The 11,728-nt window shown below is 37.6% G+C and overlaps 1 long non-coding RNA gene across 1 annotated transcript in view; it reads left to right on the top strand.

Moving 5' to 3' along the window:
• Positions 1-10,943, top strand: part of LOC142142784 (uncharacterized) — a 237,021-nt gene extending 226,078 nt beyond the window's left edge. Inside the window, exon 3 of the long non-coding RNA XR_012689328.1 lies at positions 10,900-10,943. This is a non-coding gene — a long non-coding RNA (uncharacterized LOC142142784). The remainder of the gene's footprint in view (positions 1-10,899) is intronic.
• The last annotated feature ends 785 nt before the right edge of the window (positions 10,944-11,728 follow it).

Raw genomic sequence — 11,728 nt, forward strand, 5'->3', positions numbered from 1 at the left:
GCAGAATGTGTGAACTTGGTAATATTGCAGTACCAATGGACTTATATTGCTGTATTGGTTTTGCAAATTTGGTTATAATTATTATATATTTTTTTTTTTTTAAATTTTTTATTTTTTTTTACTTTTTTTTTATTTTTAAAAAACTTGGGAATAGTGGGGAAATAACTATGCCCTTAGAAGCACAGAGCACAGGACACAGCACCACTGGACTGAACAGGACACGGCACAGGACCCAGCAGCACTACGGAACTCAGCAGGACAGAGCACAGGACACAGCACCACTGGACTGATACTGCAGAATGTGTGAACTTGGTAATATTGCAGTACCAATGGACTTATACTGCTGGATTGGTTTTGCAAATTTGGTTATAATTATTATATTTTTTTATTTTTTTTTAAATTTTTTATTTTTTTTTACTTTTTTTTTATTTTTTAAAAACTTGGGAATAATGGGGAAATAACTATGCCCTTAGAAGCACAGAGCACAGGACACAGCACCACTGGACTGAACAGGACACGGCACAGGACCCAGCAGCACTACGGAACTCAGCAGGACAGAGCACAGGACACAGCACCACTGGACTGATACTGCAGAATGTGTAAACTTTGTAATATTGCAGTACCACTGGACTTTTACTGCTGAATGTGTGAACTTGGTAATATTGCAGTACCAATGGGCTTATACTGCAGGATTGGTTGTGCAAATTTTGTGGTAATTAAAAAAAATTAAAGTAGTTTTTGGTATTTTTTTAAAAAACTTTTTTTTATTTTTTTAAACACAGGGGAATATTGGGGAAATAACTATGCCCTTAGAAGCACAGAGCACAGGACACAGCACCACTGGACTGAACAGGACACAGCACAGGACCCAGCAGCACCACTGACCTCAGAAGGACAGAGCACAGCACACAGCACCACTGGACTGATACTGCAGAACACAGCACAGCACAGCACAGCACAGCACAGCACAGCACAGCACAGAACTAAACAGCACAGAGGACCACCTAACACACCCTCCCTCTACCCTGATCAATGCCCGAGTGAAGATGGCGGCGACTAGCGGGGAATTTATAGGATCCGAGTATCGTGAGATCCGACAACGGGATTATGAGTCAGAGCCTCAGTTTCACTTTTGAATTTGGCGCCAATACCCGGATCTGTCTCGGATCCGACTCGGATCCGCAACGTTCGGGTGGGCTCGGATTTCATAAATCCGAGTGCGCTCATCCCTAGTTCCTACTGTGTTGAAGTGTGGAAAACGGTCTCATAGGAGTAACACTGAGAAAGAGACTGAAAGGGTGGTACCAGAAACCGAGATCATGGTCTGTGAAGAAGTATTGTGTAATCCTGAACTTGAAAGGGTGATTGGGTGATAGTTTATTACACTATCAAAGGGTGGAGCTGTCGAAGTCAGCAAATTGGATAAAGTCATTTCAATTAAAGTCGAGCAAACTTCTTTGTATTTGTCTGAAAAGATGCGTACGGTACGCTACGACGTACAAGGGCACGGTATGGCGTGAAAGGGCATACGCATCCACTACACATGGCAGCAACAATAATTGGTCTTTTACCATACATTCGCACAAACACGCATACTAATAAAATAGTACACATTAATGGTAGTTGCAACACATAGTCAGTTATGTCGAAATATAGTAGTATTTATGTGTTATATTAAAGTTACATACATATTAGTGAAATATACGGAACAGGTTGAAGGAATCATATCATGAGTGGTATCATAATAAACCTCTTTACATTTCCTACTGTTTGGTTCACTCTGCGAAGGAATCGCAGAGTGCATACACAAGTTATGAATGATAAGGAATTATGAACTACTTAAGACTAAGGAATCTTGGCGGGAAGAGCCGAGCATACCCCCTGGAGAGATGACCCCCTCCTTTGGATTCCTTAGGATGAACTAGCCGATGATTGACAACCCCTTGGACCTTCCTGAGACCTGGACCAATAGATGCAAGCTATACCATCTTCATTGTATTACTGTATTTCTGTGTGTATATAAGCAGCAGCTTCACATCTAGTGTTCAGACATCTTGTCCCCAGACTTCAGGATTGAATGACTGCACACTGGATCCAGAGCGCCTGCGATAAGTAACGGCTGTATTTATTATCACTTCGCTTGAGCATATTATTCTACTTATTGCGAATAAATCTTTGTGCGTTGGAAACACAAATCGAGGTTCGACAATCGTTATTGGTTAGCGACAATACGCACATAACAATTGTCTTATACAAAATGTTGTTCACGATCTGCTGATTTTTGGCATATGCTTTGGGGTTGTCCAGTTGTAAATACCTTTTGGTCAGAAGTTTGGGAATGTGTTCTTAACACTGTTCCCCTTGCCCCTCCTTTGAATTCCAAATGTTGTCTCTATGGCATTTCATTAGAAGAATTAACAAATAAATATACAGCTACTTACATTTTCAATTTAACGACACTTGTCAAGGTGGTGATTTCTAGGACCTGGTTGGCATCTGACTCACCTGATTTTCATAAGTGGAGAGCCCTGGTTAATACCACTGTGCAACATGAAGGATATGTGTACACATGTTGAAATGCTAAATCAAAGTATCATAAAATATGGTCTTGATGGTATACGTCTAGATACCGAGCATGTTCAAATGACTTGGTGTCTTCTGAATAATTCACTTGCTTGAGGTAGGGGAGAGAGGATTTTTCTGGGTGACCTGTTCCGTGTGTGTAAAAATATAAAAATGTTAAACTATGAAGGTCTACTGGCACTTTCTAATACTTAATCTGTTTGAGCACTATTTGTAATGTCTTTTACTACCAATATGCTAGTTGTGGTCCCAAAATCTCACTTTTTCATAAAACTGTCACATATCCTGGAAAAATAAGCCTAATTATATTATTGTGCAAAATACTTCATAAAGTGGTTTGTATGTGAATTTGCCAAGTATAAGTGAGAAACATTACAAGTTAAGAATGTCATGATTTGTTTTGTACTAGTATTTGTCTGAGTTATTTTTCTTTTGCATGTGTTTGAAAAACCAAATAAAAAATATCTGATTTAAAAAAAAAATCACAAACACTTTTATGAGGTTGAGTATTAGACTCACTATAGATATATTAATAAATGTTGATGTTATGTAATTTGGATATTATGCTATTTCTAATAGACTACAAAATTCTCTTTAGAAACTATTCATAACTCACAATAAAATATCACTATATCTAACAGCTATATATAGATCATATCACACTAAATTACTTTATAATAGCATGAAAGTAATACTAAATTACACTCATTACTTATAATAACACACTTCACAGTATTGATTCTTGCAATATCCCTCACCTCCAGGCCAGGCTGCAGTTGGTGCACTTATAATATCATTGGTAGTTACTTCTCACTTAGTTATATGTAACTTTTTTTTCCTGATATGTAGTTCAATTCCTTTTCACTAACGATGCAGATTATATAATAAATTGATGTATAATTCAGCTTCTGAAATAAGTATTTTTAATTATTCATATAAAATATATTAAATATATATTAAAATGAAAAAATATATTAAATGAACCTATATTACAGTCTCTGAAATAAACATTTATACTGATACAGATGATATCTTAAATGGATCTATATCATAGTCTCTGAATTAAACATCAAGCCGCAAGAAAAATTCAGCATTGAAATTACTGTACTAACGGTACTAATGTGCATTATTACCGTAGTAACGGTAATAGTGCGAGGGCCACATTATTCTCGAGAGAAATGCGGCCAATTGAATCTGCCCCTTAAAGTGGCACTCACCGGACACAATATACATATAAGATTATGATCATGTTTAAGTAAATCCATTGGCTACTGAGCAAATTCCAACAACTTAATTCTATAACATGCGTAGTAGGCAAAGGCCAACATCCTAAAGAAATATGCCAGAGGTCATCTGGTTATCTGCCCATTCTACTCTTGTTAAAACTGACACGTACACTGAAAACCACTAGTGCTAAACAGCTAAATAACACTGATGATACTACTTTGTTACAACTATTTCAATCTGTCTCTATTAGTTTTCTCCTTCTCACATCGGCCTGTCTCCTCTCTCCCTCACCGTGGTGTCCAGTAAAACGTCATTCCTCCTCTCTCCACTGTAACTGACACACTTCTTTGTTAGCTCTGGTGCGACTACGCAATGTCTTTCCAGCCACCGGGGACTCTGGGATATGTAGTACCAGCTTGCGCCAGCTTCCAGATTTATTTTTAATCTCTGCTCGATGGCATATGTTACTCAAGGAACGGCAGCTGACAACCATTAGGAGTGGGTACTAATGTATTATATGTGAAACTAAGATATCTATGGAACAGATGCTTTAAGAAATGTATACAAATGTTTGTTTCTTTACTTAAACACATCTTCTCTGTAGGATCAAAGCGTCCATGCTGGCATGAATAAAACTTCATAACTTACTTCAGAGACATAAAGACTTAGGGCCTGATTCATTAAGGATCTTAACTTAAGAATCTTCTTATTTCAGTCTCCTGGACAGAACCATGTTACAATGCAAGGGGTGCAAATTAGTTTTCTATTTTGCACATAAGTTAAATACTGACTGTTTTTTCATGTAACACACAAATACTTGATAGCTTATTTGTACACTGAAATTTAAAGTTGATATTTGTGTGCTACATGAAGAAACAGTCAGTATTTAACTTTTGTGCAAAACAGAATACTAATTTGCACCCCTTGCATTGTACCATGGTTTTGTCTAGGAGACTGAATTAAGAAGTTTCTTAAGTTAAGATCCTTAATGAATCAGGCTCTTAGTGTCTTCTTTAACATTTGGGGGCACATATCTGGGATATTAATATCCACCTACATCTGAATCCTTGTGAGACTAAGGAGACTACACAAGTGGTCTCCATAATCCACCGCACAAGGAGCTATTTTCTTGTAGGGGGCGCTCAAGTTTTTCATGGGCAAATTTGACATTACGAAAGAGGACTCCATGCTGTGGCTTTCCCGGCTATAGTGTCATCATTCATAGCGTATTGCTGGTAGCTTCTTTTTCGGGATGACCCCAAGCTGTTGCCCCCCCCCCCCCCCAATCCCGCTACCACACTGGGCTATAAGTGTTAGTGCTAGTAGCACTTTGAATGATATGGTTTTTTTAAATTATTTTAGGACAAAAATGAAACATTAGCACATTATTTGTGTGCAGAGCATCTGCTTTCTAGCTAGATAGACTGTAAGTCAATATCCCACTGTGCTAGTGTAATACAAAAGTAGCATTCCATTCATATTATGTCTCTTGATTACTTCAAGCTTCATTTTGTTTTCCTGCAAGTGTCTCATTTCCTATATTTCATGTCTATTAATATAGATTACATATATGAAAAGGCACTTGAGTTCAGTTCTCTGTATAAAAACACTCATCGTGTACATTGTGGCTTATAATGGCGCAATATGGCTCCAGAGAACCTTGAAAGCATAAAATACCCCTATAATTTACATTGCAACATACATTTTCCTTTATGTTATAGCCAAAAGAAAAGGTTTAAATTATACAAGAATGCACTTTCCAACCCTAGCATGTTTACAAACCTTAAGAAAGTATCCTTAGTACATACCATGTGCCATGCCTGAATGAAACTGTTATAGAGGTCTGTCCTGGTAACTCAAAAACATCCCCCACCAAAATTCCACATATTTAATTGACTGCTCATTCCAAACAGCTCCATTCTGTACCCATTTGTGAGAAATTAGGTTAATAAAGCTTTTTTGCACCATGGAGCAGAAGAAGCAGAGGGCTGTGGAAGCACTCCATAGAGTGTTAACAATCGAATACAAGCCCTCCATAACATCTACAAGTATATAGAAGCACTGCATAGTGCCTAAAATTGAAGAGAAGCACTTCATTTTGTCAGCATTTTAAAAAAAGCACTCCATATAGATTCTACATTTGAAAAAGCTCTCACAAGCAGAGCCCTCTTTCCTCATTCTACTATTATATCACCCTCTGTACCTCTAGGCCTGCTTCACCGAGCTCAGGCCCAGGCCCGGCGCTCCCATTAGGCAACCATAGGCAGTTGCCTAGGGCGCCGGGACCTGCAGGGCGCCGCTGACTAGATTTTCTAATCTAGTCAGCGGCTTGGGAGAAAAGTGCAGCGGCGGCAAGTCAGTGATCATGTGACAGTCTGTCGGCGGCGCCTCTGAGAAGTAAGTATCACACTGAATAAAGTTCTTTCAGATGCCCCCCTCCCCTCCCAGCATGCATCGCTCTGCCTCCTGTGGAGCAGGCATTGAAAAGAAAAGAAAAGAAGACAAGACAAGACAAAAAAGAGAAGAGAGAAGAGGTTAGAAGAGTTCCCCTGCATCTACTGACCAGACTTCAGGAGAAAAAAGAGTGAGTAAATGAAATCTAATTATTTATTTATAATTCATTATTTTTAAAAAAGAGGGTGCCCAAAGTAGGGAGGTAAAAAAAAATGGGTGGGTAATATGACTTTTTTTGGCACCTCATGCTCTATATTTGACTTGCAAACTATGGGGTAGAAATTCTACCCCATAGTTTGCAAGTCAAATATAGAGCATAAGGTGCAAAATAAAATTGAAATTTTTTTCCACCATAGTTTGTAAATAAAATATAGAGCATAAGGTGGCAAATAGTAATTTTTATACCGTTTGCCACCTCATGCTCTATATTTTATTTTCAAACTATGTTCTCCCTGTGTTTGCGTGGGTTTCCTCCGGGTGCTCCGGTTTCCTCCCACACTCCAAAAACATGCTGGTAGGTTAATTGGCTGCAATCAAAAATTGACCCTAGTCTCTGTCTGTCTCCCTCTCTGTCTGTCTTTGTGTGAGTGTGTGTATATATTAGGGAATTTAGACTGTAAGCTCCAATGGGGCAGGGACTGATGTGAATGAGTTCTCTGTACAGCGCTGCGGAATTAGTGGCGCTATATAAATAAATGATGATGATGATGATGAACTATGGTGGTGGGGGGGGGGGGGTGTTTGAAATTTTGCCTAGGGCGCTGGGAACCCTAGCACCGGCCCTGCTCAGGCCCATTCATGTTGGACATTACCATCACTCATACTCACTGTCCCATAGATAATCTGGTCTGCATTATAATGTTATCTGTGTATTTGTTTTAATCAGTATGTCTGGTCTTTGTATTACTTTGTTTTTCATGTATTACGTATTATGAAATGTGTAATGGATCATTGCTGACTGTTTATTGTAAATTTCATGTACAGTGCTGTGGACCTTTAGTGGCATCTTATAAATAAAAGATAATAATAGTAATACATTTACTGAGTTACTTCAACAGTGCTTTGCCAATTGCAAGGTTGCATTGCTGTAGTGCATACTTACCAACTTCTAGCAGTCGGCGTCCGGGAGCTGCCGTGGGGATGTGGGAGTTTGGGGGGCGGGGCGCATAAAATCGCGTCATTTTGGGGGATGTGGCAGTCCGGGAAAAGCCCACCAGGAATCCGGGAGTCCCCTGGAAGTTGGCAAGTATGCTGTAGTGCAGATGTCAGAATGTAAAGTAAAGCCTTTGGATTTTGACCTTAACTGTTTACAGTCCCATTCCAGCCACATAACACAGCAGAATTAATTGACGGTCATCATCATAGCTGTATTCTTGGACTATAAATTCTGCAGAATGTGAATTTACAAATACATTGTGGTATGCTCTTCTGCAGAATGACAAAGCAACAGAGCTAGTCTAAGATCGTGCTGCCAGAAATTTGCACTTCTGTGAAGCAACTCATTCCGTTGAGATCATTTTGGTTCAAGTTTTCATATTTTTATCTATGCCTAAAACAATATTAGAGGGCTTGGTGGAAATAGGAAAAAAAAATTAAGAGTTCACTGAACAGTTTTGTACAAAAAACAATTTGCTAACTTTAAAACAGCACATAATGAAACATTTTCTTTCTCCATAGGCATTGTTAGACCTCTGCTCCAGCCAAAGCTTTTTAAGATCTTTTTCCAAAAATGTATTTAATCTAGACACACTGCAGCTCAGAAAATAAATTGGAAAGCTTAGTAAATAAGAATCGAACCTACAGAAAAACATGAATAATACTGTCTATTTGGTCAATTTTGGAGAACAGGGATACTTCAGGGACAAATATTTTCTTTTACAATTATTTATTTTATCAACAAAAATATTACACCAATGTAAGAAAAATGATAACAGGTGAATGGACATTGTTTAACAGAGTAAACCTCAATACATTTGAAATTGATTGACTAAACATAACTTATTGGAAGTAAACATTTCTGAGTGTGGCTCAGTTTTATCTCTATGGTGGTCATGACAAAACCAGTGAGGGAAGATAGGTAGAGAGGTAGGAAATGAATGGAGAGTGGAGATTGTGTTTTAAGCTGTAAGTAGCTAGTATTATTTATTGTTGTTATATCAAAGAGTCACAGGTTAGCAGATGCTATGTTAAACAAGGGCTAATACTAGTATTATAAGAGAAAGGTGATATTTTACTCAGTGAGCCTGACTTTAGCTGTTTTATGATAATTGTATACACTGTGAAGAGTGTGCATGGGTCTGGCTCTCTCTAAAGAGCCATGGGGCTAGATTTACTAAGCTGCGGGTTTGAAAAAGTGGGGATGTTGCCTATAGCAACCAATCAGATTCTAGCTGTCATTTTGTAGAATGTACTAAATAAATGGAAGCTTGAATCTGATTGGTTGCTATAGGCAACATCCCCACTTTTTCAAACCCGCCGCTTAGTAAATCTAGCCCATGGAGTCAAAACCTGCCCCCAAAGACCTACACCTATTGCAAAGATAATATGTGATATTTTTGTTATGACAGCAATATGCCAGTTCTAGTATTTAAGTAATTTCATTGTGGGTGGGAGTATATTCTTCCAGTTCCTTGCTAGAAAAACACATTGTAGTTGCCAGATGAAGCCAGGTTTTCTTTTATATTTACTTAGATTTTGGGAGAGGTAACATAAGAGAAAAATCCACAGGTCTTTTATGTTTAGATCTTCCATGTTAGAATTAAGATGTTTATGGATAATATCCCAATAAAGAGAGATAATGAGGACCGACAAATATGAAACAGTACTACTGGGACCACTGTTTTGCCAACATCTGGGAACAGTATTAGGAGACATCCTACTAAGTTTAATCTGGTTATAGTGTACCATCTATAGTCAACTTTATAGTATGTTTCCTAATTTTGATTGAAATAGAGATTTTTGCCCCCTTACCTCTAACCAGGCCTTCTCATCTGGCACTGGGTCCTAAGTCTCTTGCCCCTTCCAAATTATGACAGCACTGTACAGGCATTAGTGTGTGAATTAGAAAGTCATAGAGTAGCGATATCATACCCCTGCACAAAGATTGGCTATGGTAAACCAGTTCAAAGGAAGGAGAGGGCCCTTAGAGCTTGATAGAAGACAAAAAATGCTGCAATTAAATTAATTCAAATGGCCTTAGTATCTGTGAAGGGTCTGTTTGTTGGAGATCCAAGAGGGTAAGACATTGTCCTTGGTTAGCTAAGTCTTCAGGGGTTCCTAAGACCAGCTTTGATCCAGTTAGAGGATTTATTGTTGAGTCATAGAAGAATCATGAGTGGAGAGATTACATTTAAATACATACTGATCCCAGAGTTTATTTTACCGTTGGTTGCAAATTTGTTGAGGTGGGTCGATTTGTCAGCCCCATAGATGTGAAAAGTTCGACCTATTTGGTTAGGTAGACTCTATATCCAGCCAGGAAATCATTCCCAGAGGAACAAAAGTGCTTACGATTTGTGTGAAATGTGCTGTGAGATTAAAAAAAAAAAGAAACAAACAAAACGGAGGCACACAAAAGGAAAAATAAGAGCTCGGAATGAATGAAACACACACTGAAACACCTTATTTACCAATTTCTTAAACTCCAAAACCTTCTTTCTTAAGTAGTCCAATAGGAATCTTCATCCACAATGTACTACAAGTATAAAAAAGAATCCCTTTTAAAAAAGGGATTCTTTAAAAAAAAAAATAAAAAAAAAATAAAGATCTATTTATTACTGCAGCTTCTAATTAATTACAATAGCCCATACATTTCAATAGTCTTTCTGCATGGAACATCCACTCTGGAAAGTCCATTCCAATGGTCCAGTGCATGGACCATTGAAATGATTGAGAAATGTCATTCATCTCACTGATTTTCTTGAGTCTGAAATAGTGAGATTTTTCATTATAGCACTGGCAATTTACAGAACTGCCTTTTCTTAGATTTCCTCCTGCTCTGTATTTTACATTGCAGAAACTAATAATTAATGCCTTATTGAGATGCCTGGCAATTTTGGCTTGGAAGTTTTAAAGCATATTGATTTACCTTAATAGATTTTGTGAGTTGCAAATTGCCATGTAATTCACTACAAAATATTCCCCCTCTGTGTCACTAAAAGTGTTATATGCACACTGCAAAATATATCAAGACTAGTAACAGAAATAAAAATCAAGGGTACATATGTAGATATGAATATATAAAGAGAGATTTTAAGGCATAGCAATAGTCAGCTATATAAATAAATCATTTGCATTACAAAACTGGCATAATGTGGTGAGCGTAAAGCGTTTATAATCAAAGGATGTTGCTGTTATTTGCATATGAATCCCCCATAATCATAGCTTTTGTTTTCTCCCTGTGAATTGCATATATTTATTTATACACAACCAATTTAATGGCTCCTGAGCTGAGACTGTAGAGTAGATTTGGCTTACCAATAAGCTCTGGAGAATCATCACAGCCAAATATGATTGTCCAGATGGTAAATGCCGGATATTATCAGTTGTGTATGCAATATAATAAAATAAATTGTAAACAGCAATGTGATTTGTATTACACAGAGTCTAAATGTGTCCCTCCATTTTTGTTTCCAGAAAGAGGACTTTCCTTCATGACCATTGCAATGGCTGCCACCAGGTGAGCTACTAGTGGATACACTGTTTACATTTACATAGTAATAGATGTAAATGCAACAATTTCAATCATAACTTTATGATCATATTCATTTGATTGAATTGTGCAAAAATTTATTATTATTCATTTTACCCATAGAGGACACTTAATTCACACATTAATGTATATTAAAGTAAATGAAAAATCAGTGGATGCCTCAATATAATGATGCTATCAACATCAATATCTAACATATAATAAATGAGCAAACCATTAAAAAAAGATCCATTACAAATATATTGTATTACAAATCATGCTGGATAAACCACAATCCAATGGTAACATTAACAGTGCATGTAATGTTTGTGATCCATAGAAATAGTGTGCTGAATAGCAGCGTACTAAACATCTTCAAAAGTTTGCATTTGCATCAGATAAGCCTTTTTTATTATATGTATTTGCATCACATACGCCTTTTTATATATTTGGTTCATTATCTGACTGTTTTGAGGTTTGGGACCCAGCATTTATTGACAACGCTCTGCCTGCTACCCTGCAGCTCTGGTTATTGTGAGAGGCCAGGGGGACTATCCATAGCAATCCTGTTCTGAAGGAAGAGGTCAGGGGTACCAACCCAGGTTTCCAGAAATGGGTTTTTTTAGATTCTCAATATTAAGACCACTGAAAGAGCGTAACTGAAACACAGGTTTAGGATGCAATACATGGTAAGGCAGCAAGTTCAAGTCAGCAGGATATATGTAAAATGATGATCACTTGAATTGCAGGCACAAGGAGACTGCTTGGAGTAGG

Source organism: Mixophyes fleayi, chromosome 3 (genome assembly GCF_038048845.1).
Source record: "Mixophyes fleayi isolate aMixFle1 chromosome 3, aMixFle1.hap1, whole genome shotgun sequence".
In the NCBI taxonomy this organism is placed as follows: Eukaryota; Metazoa; Chordata; class Amphibia; order Anura; family Limnodynastidae; genus Mixophyes; species Mixophyes fleayi.